We start from the raw sequence: 15,188 nt of genomic DNA on the forward strand, positions 1-15,188 counted from the left end.
TTCTTTCTGATTTTGATCTCTGCCCCAAAAAGAGATCTACAAGGTGGCCGCCATGCCGTCTATGGTGTGGACTGCAGGCAAATCTATGCAATGGTCCAGTGTCATGGAGTGCGATTTATCTACCCTTAGCCATTACTAAATTTGTGGCAACAAGTTGGAAGAGGCTATGATGCAATCTGTGATAAATAATAGCCTGATTATGAGTCATCCTTCCCAGAGCCAAACAGGACTATCCTCTGTCATTCCAAAGAGGTGGGCAATAAATCTATTTAGGGAAGGGGATCCAGAAGAGCCACTGAAGAGCAAAGATAACTCACTGTAGTAAACACAATTCATTCAAACACAACATCCCTTCCCGCATTTTTTGTGTGTCTGCCTGTACAGCAGAGGGTCAGAAAGTCAAACAGTATTTTCCAGGCTATCTTGCAGTAGAGTTCTAGATATTATTTGGATTCTACTAATTGGAATCACTAGTGAAAGCTTTCAGATGGTTAGTGAGATGAATGCCTCACTTCTGCTTCTGTTATTTCTGGAGGCAAACACCACTACGGCAGAATTAGTATGGTCTCAGTACCCAGCCCTCAGCCATCTATTTTACAAGTGTGGATTGTAGCAGATATGTCAAAATTCTGAAGCTGCCAAATAGCAGGGACTTCCTTATCATGGCGTATCACCTGGTCATGTTGTTGTCTGTGTATCCCATTTCTACTGCCTTCCTGATTGTGGCTTGGATGGGGTATTTCTAGAGCATGCAGCTTTTGCAGGAGCTTTCAAATTTTGTGAGTAGCATCATGTTTATGGGAGATTCTGTGGCTGCCTTGGTGTCGCTGTTTTGTAGTATGCCTTTGCTAGCTGGTCCTATAAACAACCTCCCCAATAATTTGGTAAGTCACTGAATACCCCTTAATCCCTTTCTCCTTTAAACTGGCTAGAATGTATTCTGCTCTCTGCAGCTGGACTCTGACCAATGCACCCTCTCCCTTACATCTACAGAAATTCCAGTTTCTTCCCGGTTTTGCACATGGGAGAGACTGAATGAGGAGTGAGGGTGGAGAAGGAAGCAGAAGGGGGGTTTCCAGGAGCTGACTGACCTAGGGGAAATTTTTTATCCAGGAAATCTTTTTGAACTGATGAGTTGCAAAGGAGAGAGAAAAACAGAAGCCAGGAAATGGAGCCAAGGTTACAGCAGAGAAGAAAGTAAATTCTGTGGTAAATGGGAGAGGCTTATGAAGGCAGAGACTGAGAATGAGTTGAAAAGTCAGTAGTAAAAAAGAATTGAGAGCATGGGGCAAGGAGAGATTCAACTCTGGGCAATCCCAAGTACTTCAGGTAGCTGAGGTCAAGTTTAGTCTGGTATTGAAATAATTCAAATAATGTTCACTGTTGGATTGTGAATTAGGTAAAAATAGTCTCAAGTGCCCATCCCACATGCCCTAACAAATTCAGGACTCCTCCTAACACACCAAAGTGCCTTGGAAAGGAGAGGTAACTCATGTTTTCTCAAATCCTCTCAGGGCCCTGCTTCCACTCTATCCTCCATCTCAGCTTCCACCCTCCAGAAGAGCAGTGCCTCTCCCCAAGGTACTGCCTGCAGGACACCACTTCAAATGTTTGGCTTCTCAAAGTGCAACCAGTTCAAGACAACACACAGCAGACTTCACGCAAGGGTTGGGAAACAGTGGATATTATAGCGTAGCTTGTTATAGAAAACCGCAGCACTGAATGTGAGTCTCTTTCTTCAAAGTCCCTTGGCCAACGTGGCCCTCAGATGCTTCTCTTTGGGTCCAGGTGTGGGGGCTCACAACTGTAATCCCAGTACTTTGGGAGGCCAAGGTAGGAGAATCACTTGAGGTCAGAAGTTCGAGACCAGCCTGGCCAACATGGTGAAACCCCATCTCTACTAAAAATACAAAAATTAGCCAGGTATGATGGTGCACACCTGTAGTCCCAGCTATTTGGGAGGCTGAGGCAAGAGAATCACTTGAACCTATGAGGTGGAGGTTGCAGTGAGCTGAGATCACATCACTGCACTCCAAGCTGGGCAACAGAAAGAGACTCTGTCTCAAAAAAGAAAAAGAAGATTCCCTTTGGTTCTTTCTCCTACTTGGGCTCTTGCTTCATCGTGTAATGTGTCAAGACCCTCCTCTTCCCCACCAGCTAACCTCAGCAAATTATTTTTTATTTCTTCTGTTGAGCCATTTACATTTTTTTGTCTCTCCTCATCCAGTGTGGCTGCCCCGATGACATTTTCTCCAGGCAAAATGGGCCATGGAGACAGTTTGTCCTCTAAGACATTTTCTGCCACTAGCTCTTAAATCAGAGTAGGAGGTGGTTTTGAAGACATGGTAGAGAGGGTTTATTTGGATCAAACTCCTAGTGAAGAATGGGGAATGGCATCCAGGGCTCAGATGGAAGTGACAATTCTCCTTGAACCCTCCCACGAGGTGGGAGAAAATTGCAGAGGTAGGCAAGAGAAGAAGGGACAGAAGAGAGAAGACTCCCCACTCTCTTCCTGGAAGGCTGAGAATCAGTGGGCAGTTCCCTTTGCCTTTTAATTCAGCCTTGGTGCATTCCATGATGTCAAAGCATGGTGGTTAGGAGTCTGCACTATACTGAGAAAAATGACAGAATTCCAAGCCAAAAAAACAAAGTCTGCACTAGAGCCAGGTTGCCTGAAAATAAACCCTCACTCCACCACTTACAAGCTGCATGGTTTCCAGGCAAGTTTGCCTGACTCTCTGCATTTTGTAAAATGAGGAGAGCAATATTACCTATCTTATAGGGTTTATGGGAGTATTAAATGAGAAAAGCATAAAATGCATAGAACAGTGACTTAAATATCAAGTGCTCAATAAAAACCAGCTATGTTCTGGTAAGGGGAGTGGCCTCTTAAAGGAACCAGACTGGGATAGACACATCTTCTAAGACTCATCAAGAATGAACTGGGCAGTAAAGTAAGATTAAGGGATTGAGTCCCCCACTCCACTGTTGAAAGCTATGTGGCTTTGCACACAGTGTGTAACCTGTCCAAGCTCAGTTTCCTTACCCACAAAGTAGGGGTGATTATACCTACCTCCTGGGGCTCTTCTGGGGATAAAAGACACTAACACTTATAAAGAGGATGGCACAGTGGCACTATAAAGTCTGTCCTTGTCTGGAAAGTGAGCTCCACACCCAGGCTGATCCCTCATTCTTACTCTTCCTCACTAGCCAAAAGGGATTAAAAACACCAGCAACAAGAATTTAGGAATGTCTCTCTTGCCTTCCTCTTTTTTTTTTTTTTTTTTTGAGACAAAGTCTCGCTCTGTTGCCCAGGCTGGAGTGCGGTGGTGTGATCTTGGCTCACTGCAACCTCCACTTTCCAGGTTGAAATGATTCTTGTGCCTTAGCCTCCCAAGTAGCTGGGATTATAGGCATGGCCACCATGTCAGCTAATTTCTGTATTTTTAGAAGAGATGGGGTTTCACCATGTTGGCCAGGCTGGTCTCGAACTCCTGACCTCAAGTGATCCACATGCCTCGGCCGCCCAAAGTGCTGGGATTACAGGCATGAGCCACTGTGCCTGTCCACCTTCCTCTCTCTCTCTCTCTCTCTCTCTCTATATATATATATATATATACACATACACATATATATACACATATATATACACACACATATATATACACATATATATACACACATATATATACACACACACATATATATATATAGCCACTGTGCCTGTCCACCTTCCTCTCTCTCTCTCTCTCTATATATATATATATATACAGCCACTGTGCCTGTCCACCTTCCTCTCTCTCTCTCTCTCTCTCTCTATATATATACACACACACACACATATATATATACACATATATATATATAGCCACTGTGCCTGTCCACCTTCCTCTCTCTCTCTCTCTCTCTCTCTCTATATATATATATATATACAGCCACTGTGCCTGTTCACCTTCCTCTCTCTCTCTCTCTCTCTCTATATATATATATATATATATATATACAGCCACTGTGCCTGTCCACCTTCCTCTCTCTCTCTCTCTCTATATATATATATACACTTCCTTCTGTATTCTCAATTGACATTATTTAAAAAAACGATTAAAGTTGAAGCAACAATAAATATATCTTTATAACAATAATTCTTATAACCAACTGATTGAATAAACCAGACTTGCCAGAAAGCAGACAGAATCACCTTATTCATTCTCCCATTGCCCAATCAATGTGCTCTTTGGCCCTCTTCTTCCCTACTCTGGGATGAAACCTTAAGTGAGATCCCATAGCTTTCTCCGTCATTCTTAGATAATAAAATGGTCTTCACATCATGTTCAAACATTAAGGAGATCCATCCAGTGTAATAACCAAATAATCAAAACTGCAGTCTCCTCCCCTAGTTAAAACTTACCCATTCCCCAACACAGTAGAAATTTACCCCTACCGTAGGCAAGGGGGTCAATTTCTCTGTACTTCTTACATTTCAATTTCTCTGTACTTCTTACTCCATCTCCTACCCCATTCATTAGTTTCTGATTATGGACCTTTGGGGTCCAGCATAGGGGGACAGGAGGAGGGGATGGAGGACACGACTTACTTGAAGGGAGAAGCTACTCAGGGCATTGGTGCCCTGTGGCATGGCGAATGTCCCTGCAGACTCTTACTCTCCTGTAGCTCTGTGGCTGTCTCTTTGGAAAACCTCTGCTGGGCACCTCCACATCTAACCCTTTTGACATAGGGTTAGATTCCTGTCCTTCAGCTGGCCGCTTTGAACTCTCCACTCAGCTCTGACTTCTAGCAGCCAAAACCTGTCCATCAGGATAAGTGGGCAACTGTCCTTTGCACATCCTCTTATAATTTGGCATGCACAAACAGTATGAACTCAGCTTCCCAAAGAATAACCAGAAACACAACATTTTCCAGTTCTCTTAGTGCAGGGCATGAACAAGTGACAAAGATTCTATGAATCAGAGGCACCATGTTGAGGCTTTCACACTGAAGTTAAACGTGAGCAAACAGGCAGGTGGGCATGGCCTCCACCGTGCTGGTGGGTGTGTCCATAGGTGGGTGTGGCTTCCATAATGCTGGTGTGGGTGTCTCCAGGTGCCGCTCAGCCCTGGAGTCAGTGGAGGGCCGGCATCAGCTCCCTTCTCAGGACAGTCTCTCTGGTGAGGTTCTGACACTTGGTCCTAGGGGAGCAGACTGGGAACTTATTCCCGATATTTTGTTAAGTCACTAATGCCCTCTGATAAATTCCTTTCTAGTTAGGCTGACTGGCAGTGGTTCTGTCATCTGCAACTAAGAACTCTTACCAAGGTAGAATCCCTCTTCCCCCATGAGAAGATTGTTGAGCCAGCTCCCTTTGAGGATGACTCTAGGCTGGCTTCCTTCCAGAAGTCACATCCAAGGGGTTCACTATCATCAACATGAAGCTTGCTCAGACAACCACCACTTGTCTCCACTCTACTGTCAGAGAAAGGTGATTAGCCCAGCCCCCTTCCTTCAAACTCTTCTCGTTGAGAGTCTCAAACTGGTCCCTGTCCCCCCAGCCCCAAGCTCTAGGAGACTCTTACACATCTCTGCAAGCCGCTCTCCAAACACTTTCCTCACTAGGTTCCAGGTGAAGGGAACATGCTCCCTTCCCTATCCCTATATAGTGGGCACAGAAATGCCCAGCACCCTCATGGTGTACCCCAACAGCTTCTTACTCTTCACTGGACTCCTCATCTCTTTCTTCTCTTCTTCTATAGCCCAGGCAGGGCTGATGGGCTAAAGCTGGCCAAACAAGCTTTGCAATTTCACAGCATGTTCTGCATGGCTGGCTTTTGGGGCTTTGGGGAAAAAAGCTCTACGATATGCATGTGCATCCCTGGCTTCCCCCAACTTCTTGGCTCATCCTTCCCCAGCCTCCAGTCCCTCATGGGAAACAATCCCTGGCCTCTGGTCGCACATGACAAGGGAGTGGTGGGATCCTGAAGCCATTGAAGTGTGTGTGCAGGTGAAAGGTCTGGAACAAGTTTAAGAGAGAGAACCTAAATTGGTAGTAAATTAATAAGAAATAAATGTTTACATTCACTCATTGAAAAGGGTCATTTCTAAGCTCAACACATATCAGAGCGACACATGGAGACCTCTCTCTCCTCCACTACACAGAAAATGAACAAATCCCAAGAACAAGTGTCATTCAAGGATGTATGCATAGACTTTACCCAGCAAGAGTGGTATCTGCTGGATCCTGCTCAGAAGATGCTGTCCAGAGATGTGATTCTGGAAACTTACAGCAATCTGGTCTCAGCCAGGTGTTGCATTACTAAGCCAGACGTGATCTTCAAGATAGAGCAAGGGGCTCCGGAATATTAGAGGAAGGATTTCCAAGCCATTGCCACCCAGAAAGGAACCGGAAAGTTGATGACCTGTCAGAGAGCAGCCAGGAAAACCAAGACAAGTATTTTTGGGAGCTTGTGTTCACCAAAAACAAAACAGTAAGCATAGAAAGTGTTAATAGAGTAAGAAAAACTTCCAATTTGGGTACAAACCCTATTTCTTCAAGAACATATCCTAATAAAATATGTGACTTGTGTGAAATGAGTTTGAAAAATACTTTGCGTTTAATTATTGATCAAAAGAACTGTTCCAGAAAGAAGCCTGATGCATTTAATGTATGTGAGAAATTGCTCCTTGGTATTCGGCTTGAGAAAATTCCTATTGGAGAGAAATTGTATAAATATGATCAAAAGAGGGATGTCATTAATCATCACCAGGCTCTCACTCAGACAATTTTTGACCAAACTTTTGATTATAATAAAAATGGACAAGGCTTCTATGAGGAGGCAGCCTTTTTTTTTTTTTTTTTTTTTACAAATAAGAGTTAATCTTGGATAGGAGAGACACTTTAAATATAATGAATGTGGAAGAACTTTCACTGTTGAAAGCTCAAAGAACTCATTTGGAAAAGGAGCCATATGGAGGCAGTATTTGTGAGAAGTCCTTCTGTATTGATTTTAGATTTGGACATCAGATCAGATAATTCTTATAAGGGATAATCTTTTTTTTTTTTTTTTTTTGCAGAGAGTTTTGCTCTTGTTGCCCAGGCTGGAGTGTAGCAGTGGGATCTTGCTCACTGCAACCTCCACCTCTCAGGTTCAAGCGATTCTCTTGCCTCAGCCTCCTGAGTAGTTGAGACTACAGGTCTCACACCCAGCTAATTGTTTTGTATTTTTAGTAAATATGGGGTTTTGCCTTGTTGGCCAGGCAGGATTCAAACTCCTGGCCTCAAGTGATCCACCCACCTGGCCTCCCAAAGTGCTGGGATTACAAGTGTGAGCCACTGTGCCCAACCTATAAGGGAGAATCTTTATGAATACAATGAATATGGGAAATCTTCTGTGACAGTTCAACTTTCATGATCTGTCAGGGAGCTTACACAAGAAAGATTCCCCATGAATATAAATCGAGTGACAAAACTTGGGAAAACTCAACTCTCTTTAAACATCAGATAGTACACATGGGGGGAAGCCCTCTGACCACAATGAAAATGGGAATAATTTCAGCAAGAAGTTACATCTCACTCAGCTTTGGAGAGCTCACTGAGTGAGGAGAAATAAACCTACGAATGTGGTGAATGTGGGAAAACCTTGCGGGAGAAGTCAAACTTCACTCAGCTTCAGAGAACACACACAGGAGAGAAACCCTATGAATGTACTGAATGGGGAAAAGTCCTTTGCCAGAAACCACACCTTACCAACCATCAGCAAACACACACAGGAGAAAAGCCCTATGACTGTAAGCAATGTGGAAAAATGTTCTGTGCGAAGTCAAAGCTCACTGAACATCAGAGAACTCACACAGGGCAGAAGCCCTATGAATGCAAAGCACATAGGAAATCCTTCTGCCCCAGGTCAGCCCTCACTGTCCATCAGGGAACACACACAGGAGAGAAATCCTTTGCATGTCATGAGTGTGGAAAATTCTTCTGTGTGAAGTCAAATCTCATTGTCCATCAAAGAACTCACATGGGAGACAAACCCTATAAATGTAGTGAATGTGGGAAAACCTTCTGTGAAAAATCAGCTCTCACCGAACATCAGAGAATTCACACAAGCCAAAAGGTCTTTCCACATCCTGAATGTTAGAAGCCTTCATACACCTGTCAAATTTGTGTTCAGCTTTTAAAAATTAGAGAAAGCAAAGAATGTCAGAAATTACTAGAAAATGACTTCTTGTTTGAATATGTGAAAGCATTCAAGAAAAATTAAACCTTTTCATTAGGAAATTTGTACTGAGGGGAATTCTAAGTAATGCAGCAAAAACCTTTATCTAAAATTTATGTTGTTTAGTGTCGTATGCCAAATGTAATACCAAAATTTTATTGTAAATATAATGGACAATATTCGTTTACTCATCTTCACAGTAGAATCTGAAGCATATAAAAGTTGAATGACACAGAATTAAACATGTATGTGGGTGTGGCGTGTTGGCTCATGCCTGTAATCCCAGCACTTTGGGAGGCTGAGGCAGGTGGATCACCTGAGGTCAGGAGTTCGAGACCAGCCTGACCAACATGGCGAAAGCCTGTTTCTACTAAAAGTACAAAAAGTAGTCGGGCATGGTGGCGTGTGCCTTTAATCCCAGCTACTCAGGAGGCTGAGGCAGGAGAAGCTTGAACCTGGGAGACGGAGCTTGCAGTGAGCCAAGATAGCGCCACTGCACTCCAGCCCAGGCAACAAGAGTGACTCCTCTCAAAAAAAAAAAAAAAAAAAGAATATACATATATATATGTATGTATATATATATATATATATGTATGTGTGTGTGTATGAAAAGTCCCTGATGTTTGTAGACCTTATGAGTATGCTAATGTAGCAAATTTTGGTATATTTCATTTCCATGTTGCAACCCAACGTGGTTGTCAGGAGAAAATACGTACCTTTAGTTTAGTAACTATTATGGTACGTGTTAACATTTTCCACACAAAATACCACTGGTATCTTTATACGTTGATATAATTATATGTGTGTATGTACTTATGTATGTGTATATATATGGGTGTATATGTAAATATATTTGTACACACATACTAAAATATAGTGATGTGCTAGCGACACCTCATATTGACTTAAAAGTGCTGCTGATTGTTAAATTTTCAGGAATTTTGTGAGGCAGTTATTAAACAGTCATTATTTAAAATATACAAACTTACTATTAAATTATATTAAAAACAAAGGTAATAAATACCCAACACTCATCACTTCTAATTAGGTTGCTACATTTCACTATGATCTTTGTTGTTTAGGTTACTTATATTATTGCCTCTGTATGGTGAAAATACTATCCACATCTACTGCTACTGCACGTCTCTTCCCGACTCCACATTCAGTACTATTTTGTTGGTAGCTTGTGGCAGTATTTACACCATCAAAATTGGCAAACTATAAATCAAGGTTTTCATTTTCTTCACAGAACCTGCTGTCAAATATTTACCAGCACATCATCATGTACATATGAAAACATATTTGATAGTACAAACCACATACCTCTTTTTATATTTCCTGACATAAACAAATGCCTATCGTCATTACCGCTGAACTGCCTCTTCAATAAAGGAGCTAAAAAATGTTTTTGTGAGGTTTTAAACTACCTCTGAGTCAGTCCTATTCTAAATACTATCACACTAGCTCTGCAGGTTGGCCAGTATAAGTTTTTGTTTTTGTTTTTGTTTTTGTTTTTGAGACGGAGTCTCGCTCTGCAGCCCAGGCTGGAGTGCAGTGGCGCAATCTCAGCTCACTGCTAGCTCCGCCTCCCGGGTTCACGCCATTCTTCTGCCTCAGCCTCCCGAGAAGCTGGGACTACAGGCGCGTGTCACCACGTCCAGCTAATTTTTTGTATTTTTAGTAGAGAAGGGGTTTCACCATGTTAGCCAGGATGGTCTCGATTTCCTGACCTCGTGATCCACCCGCCTCGGCCTCCCAAAGTGTTGGGATTCAGTATAAGTTTTAAGTGAGATATTATTTCACAAGGAGTTGTATTACATACCTTGCCTCTGACTGTTTGCTGGCACATGTGAATGGGTATGGCTGTTATTACTAACCTAGCACTTCAGTAAAGAAGAGCGAAACAGTATTTTTCTGAGGTTTTTCAGCTACCTCTGGGTCAGTCAGTAATGTAAATGCTGTTAATAAGGATAGTATTTACATAAATTATGCAAAGGTTAACATCAGTTGAAATACAGTAGTACTCACTGCACTCTACAGATGAAAAGTGGTGGTATGTTAAAAAAAAATAAAAGAAACTCTACAATAGTCTTTAACTTCCTATTTAAAATAAACAGGCACCATGAATTGAATTTGTCAAAATAAAACCATACCAAAGTTAGCATTTAGTTCAAGATTCCAAGTTAGCATCATGTTCTCATTCAATAAAATTGACCATTTCTCATGTTCTCATTCAATAAAATTGACCATTCCAACATTTTCTGTTTGTGCTATCAGCACTGAAAATGCACATCCACCGTGTTGACAGCAGCTAACAGAGTGACTCACGTGGAGGCATCGCAGGCTGCATTGAGCTGACAGGTTGTCAAACCAATGAACAGGCAGGGATGATGTCAGAAGACCTTTCTATCATTGCTGCCTGCAGTTGGTCCTTATTATATGGAATGCCCGGTATGCTGTGAAAAACCAGAAAAAGAAAATCTTACCTGTTCTTAACCTGTATGGAAGCCAAATCTCTCAAGGAGTACTGGCCTGAGGGCAGCATGTTCACACACTATTTCTATCATTTTTTTCCCACCTGCTATTGCAGAAACCTTGACTTTCTCCATCTTCAAAGTCCGCCCAGCAGTTTCTGGAAGTCCCCTGGAGATATGTGGCATGGACTCATGGGACTGTCCTCTCAGCTCCCCGGGACATGCCATGTTTTTCCTCTGCAGCCCTGGATTCCTAGGAAGAACAATAGCAAAAACTTCTTATGCCCATGAAGGTGCACCAAACAGATTGCAAAGGTCTGATCAACCCACACAAGGTGCTGTAAAGCCACTGCACAACAGACCTCCTGCCATTGTGGATGCCGCTGCCACCTGTGGCTGCTGCCACCCATGCCACAAGCCCAAAGTGGCACCAAAGCTACTCCACCTTCTCTGTCACTAGGGAGAATCTTCTGCCCCTCCTGGGGTGGCAAGCTGCAATGCAGTTCCCAATGCTCATGTGCCTTGGGTCCCTGGAGTCTCTATAGATTCCAGAGAACCTGCTCTTCATTGAGATGCATGGGAACCTTTGTGTAAGCCCGGGTCTAGATTAAAGCCTCTGGTAAAAATGGCTTCGACTCTGACTGAGAAAACTGACTTTTCACAGATTCAAAGCCACAACCATTCAGAGGAAAAGTCATATAGGTTGGCCCACAAAGTTGGCCACTCAATTTATAACACTTAGTAAATGTTAACGGAGGCAGGAGGGTTGATTTTTTAAGTGAAGGGCTATCAACGTTACTGGACAGAACATAGTGGTCTTTCAAAATGGAAAGAACTCTTAAGGAAACCCTGTCCTTGGTACTCCTGCCCCATGCGGCTACCCCCGCTCCCCACCCTCTGGGCATCTCCCATGACCACAAAACAGGGTACACAAATTCCTGCAGCCCAAGCATCCTGCCCTGGCTTTTCTGGCCCCAGATATCCCACTTTACCTCCTCCTGGGACCCCAAGTTCTAACAATCTCCCTCAATTTTATCTGAACTATCACTATACCTAACAAAACCAAGGCCCTCCACATGTCATATTATACAATAGGTAATACGACGTATTACATGTTGGCCAACTTGAGAAAAGGCAATTTAATTCTATATTGCACACACATGCTGACCACCTACTAAGTGACAAGCAGAAAACAAACAGAGATGAGTCAGACTGACTTCATGGACTTTACTGTCTATTCTGAAAGGGCAGTGTAGCATATAGCATTCAGGGGACAAACTAGGGAGAAGCTGGGTTCCTCCACTTAATTGACTTTATAACCCTTTTACAAATGAATTAACTTCCTTGTACGTTTACTCATCCTGAAAATGGAGTTAAGGAGAGATACTAATGCTTGGTGTTTCTGTGAAGAAGTAACAAGTCAATACACATAAAACACTCAGAAAGTGCCTAACACTATTAGCACTTAAAATGATTATTAGTGGAGACAGATGTGGACATAACTGCTTATGATATAATAAAATAAAATATTTGGCAGTGATTTAAAAGTACAAACAACTATACACCACAAATTATATCTATATATTTGTGTATGGATATATACATATTTGTGTGTATATATATATTTGTGACATTTTAGATATATTATCCATATATATCTCCATATATATCTGTGAAATATATATCACAAATATGTATATTTGTTTATAGTTGTTTGTATTTTTACTTCTACAAACTTGCTTGAGACAAAGCTATGTCTACCACTAAGATTCAAATATATATTCACCCATATATATTTACTGACTGCCCACAAGGTTTCAGATACTGAGCTGGACCTGGAAGACAGAGGGATGCAAAGGGTTCATAGAGATTCAGTCCTGCTCTGGAAACCCTGGCTGTAGTCAGAGGCTTGGTCTGGAGAATTAGAGACACGGATCTGCCAGATGTTTATTTGTGTGAAGAACTAAAGAATCTCTTTGGTTAAAAGAAAAGTTCATCCTACAGCATTAATCATTCACCAGGTGAGGCATGGGTTATCAGTCCATCCGTGGTTTGGTTATTCTCCAGCCAACTGTGGCCAAACAGGTGGGATCATGTGGTACAAAACAGGTGCTACCTCCTCTCCAGGACTGTAGGCAGGGAAGGTAGGTAGACTGGGCCCATTGTTTAATACCAGCAGGCAGGTATGAAAGATCACTCGGGCTTGCAGGGCAATGTGGCAGAGGTCCTGGGGAACAGAGTGGTCATTCACGTCAGTCTGAATACAAGAGAATGGATGGAGTAATTGATTGGTCATTTTTGTAACACTATGTCTTCTGACCTCTTTATGTCCTTTAATTTCTACTGTTGCTTAGGTTCATTCATATGTTACACCTTGAGGGAAGGTCAAAATAAGCTCACAATTTTTCTCATCTCACAAAATATCCTTCTAAACTTCCAACTCCTAAGAAAAAGATATTCTTTTGACTTCCCCATTTCTGTCCACATAACTATTTGCACTCTCCATCACACACTCTTGAAAACTTGAGGCTTTCTTTGACACCACTCTTTTTCTTTCCCCTTCTATTAGGTCAGTGGCTAGTCCTTTTGGGATGTGGTCCAGAGTAGTCAAAGGGGCTTGGCTTTGGGAGTCCTCCATAGCTGGGTATAAAGTCCAGCTCTACCACTCACAAAACATGAGATCTTTAACAGGGTATTGCATTGATCCGAGTCTCAGTTTCACAATCAGTAAACTAAGACTAATCATACCTACCTTATAATATCACTGTGGATTAAATAAATAAAATACTGTAAGGAAAGCCCCTAGCACAAGGCTGCATATAGTGAACTCTCAGGAACCATAAGCTTTTATTTTCTACTTCTGACAGGTATTTCACATCCATTGACTCATTTCTCTGACACACCCTAGAGTGACAATAACAACCTCTGTCTTCCATTGTTTTCCTCCCCAATCCATTATATGCCCAGCTGTCAGAAGGCTCTTCCTAGGAACAGTTCCAATCCCTTCATTGAGTAGATTGGAAATCTTTAATGACTCTTCCAATGCCAACCCAATAAAGAAAGTATGGACCCTTTAGCTTGGCATTTCATTTTTCAGATTAGCTCCCCCTCCTCCCTTTCTGTGAAAGTCTCTGACCTTCTCTAACTGGATGTGTCACCAATTCCCCCAAAACTGTCCATGTCTGTGCTTTTCTTTACACGGTTCTCTCCACCTAGAAGGCACTAGCCCCCTCCTTCCTTTCTATCCACATTCTACCCATCCTTCCGTGTTCAATTTTATTTTGGTTCACCCATGACGTTTTTCCAAATCACCAGCTGAAATCAACTTTCTTTCTGAATTTCCACAGGACATTTTAGCACCTCTCATAGGGTATAGGTCACCTTCTATATTACAGTGGCATTATCAGTGTAACGGCCTCAATTCTTTCATGATACAAAGCAGAACATAAATATATTCAAGTCCTAGATGTGGCCTGAGGCCTTAAAATGGCTGAGAGTTACAAGAACCCTTTCCTTCATAGCTTATAGATAAAATACCATGTTTGGGATCATAAGACCCCACCATTGTGGCTACAAATGATTGAATAGGGCTTTGTACCTGAGGCAAAGACATCCACTTTATAGGTAGGTTCTCTTTCTAGAAAAGTCTGAATTTGAGCCATATCAAAAGAGAGTAGTTGGAAGAACTAGAATTTGAAAGACGCTAAGAAGCCACATGAGACACCAGTAAATGGACACCTTGAGGCAGAAGCTGGAAGTGAGCAAGACCAAGAGGTCGAGCAGAAAGTAGAGAGAGTGGAAAGTCAGCAGTAGTAGTAGACATAGACTCCGTCTCTCAAAAGCAACAACAAAAGCAAAGGCACCAGAAAATCAATAACAAAACTTGTTGCTGAGACCTGGAATCATGTAATGCCCTGAACAAACTTCCAGATCTCCGCTGGGCAGGCTTTTCAACTGATGTTGACTTTCTGTGCTTTTTAAATAGCTAAGTACCACTACAGTAAACACCCATCACCTTGGACAAGCAAGTCTTTGTTCTGAACAGTCTAGAAGAGTCTTCTATAGAACACCCATACCTGAAATCGTTCTCTCGGTACCTCTATTTTTTTCTTGAGAGACAAATTTAGTCCTCTCTGTATTGGCCCATAGCCTGCTAGTGAAATGTATACATTCTCATGGCCTTTCATACTGTCCAAACAGCAAATATCCTGGTAAATTTCTGAGACCTGTTTGCCTTCATCCTAACCTTGGCACCATATTGCTCAATACCATATTGTTTCAAAGTTCTGGCTCATCTCATGTTTCCTAATAGCCATATGTCAGCTTCATAACCCAATAGGTTACTCAAGACCATTATCTCAACTTTTTTTTTTTTTTCACACTGGAAAATAAGCAATATCCCAACTTTATAGATGAGACCATTGAGGCGTGGACAGAATGAAGCCTGGCAAGAGTACTGTAGTTTAGAAGCAAAAGTGTAAATTAGAATTCCTGAGATGCCCCAGCT

General features: G+C 42.1%; 1 pseudogene; it reads left to right on the forward strand.

Moving 5' to 3' along the window:
* The first annotated feature begins 6,153 nt into the window (after nt 1-6,153).
* On the forward strand, nt 6,154-8,129 carry LOC100614398 (zinc finger protein 248-like; annotated as a pseudogene).
* The last annotated feature ends 7,059 nt before the right edge of the window (nt 8,130-15,188 follow it).

Source organism: Pan troglodytes, chromosome 3 (genome assembly GCF_028858775.2).
Source record: "Pan troglodytes isolate AG18354 chromosome 3, NHGRI_mPanTro3-v2.0_pri, whole genome shotgun sequence".
NCBI lineage: Eukaryota > Metazoa > Chordata > Mammalia > Primates > Hominidae > Pan > Pan troglodytes.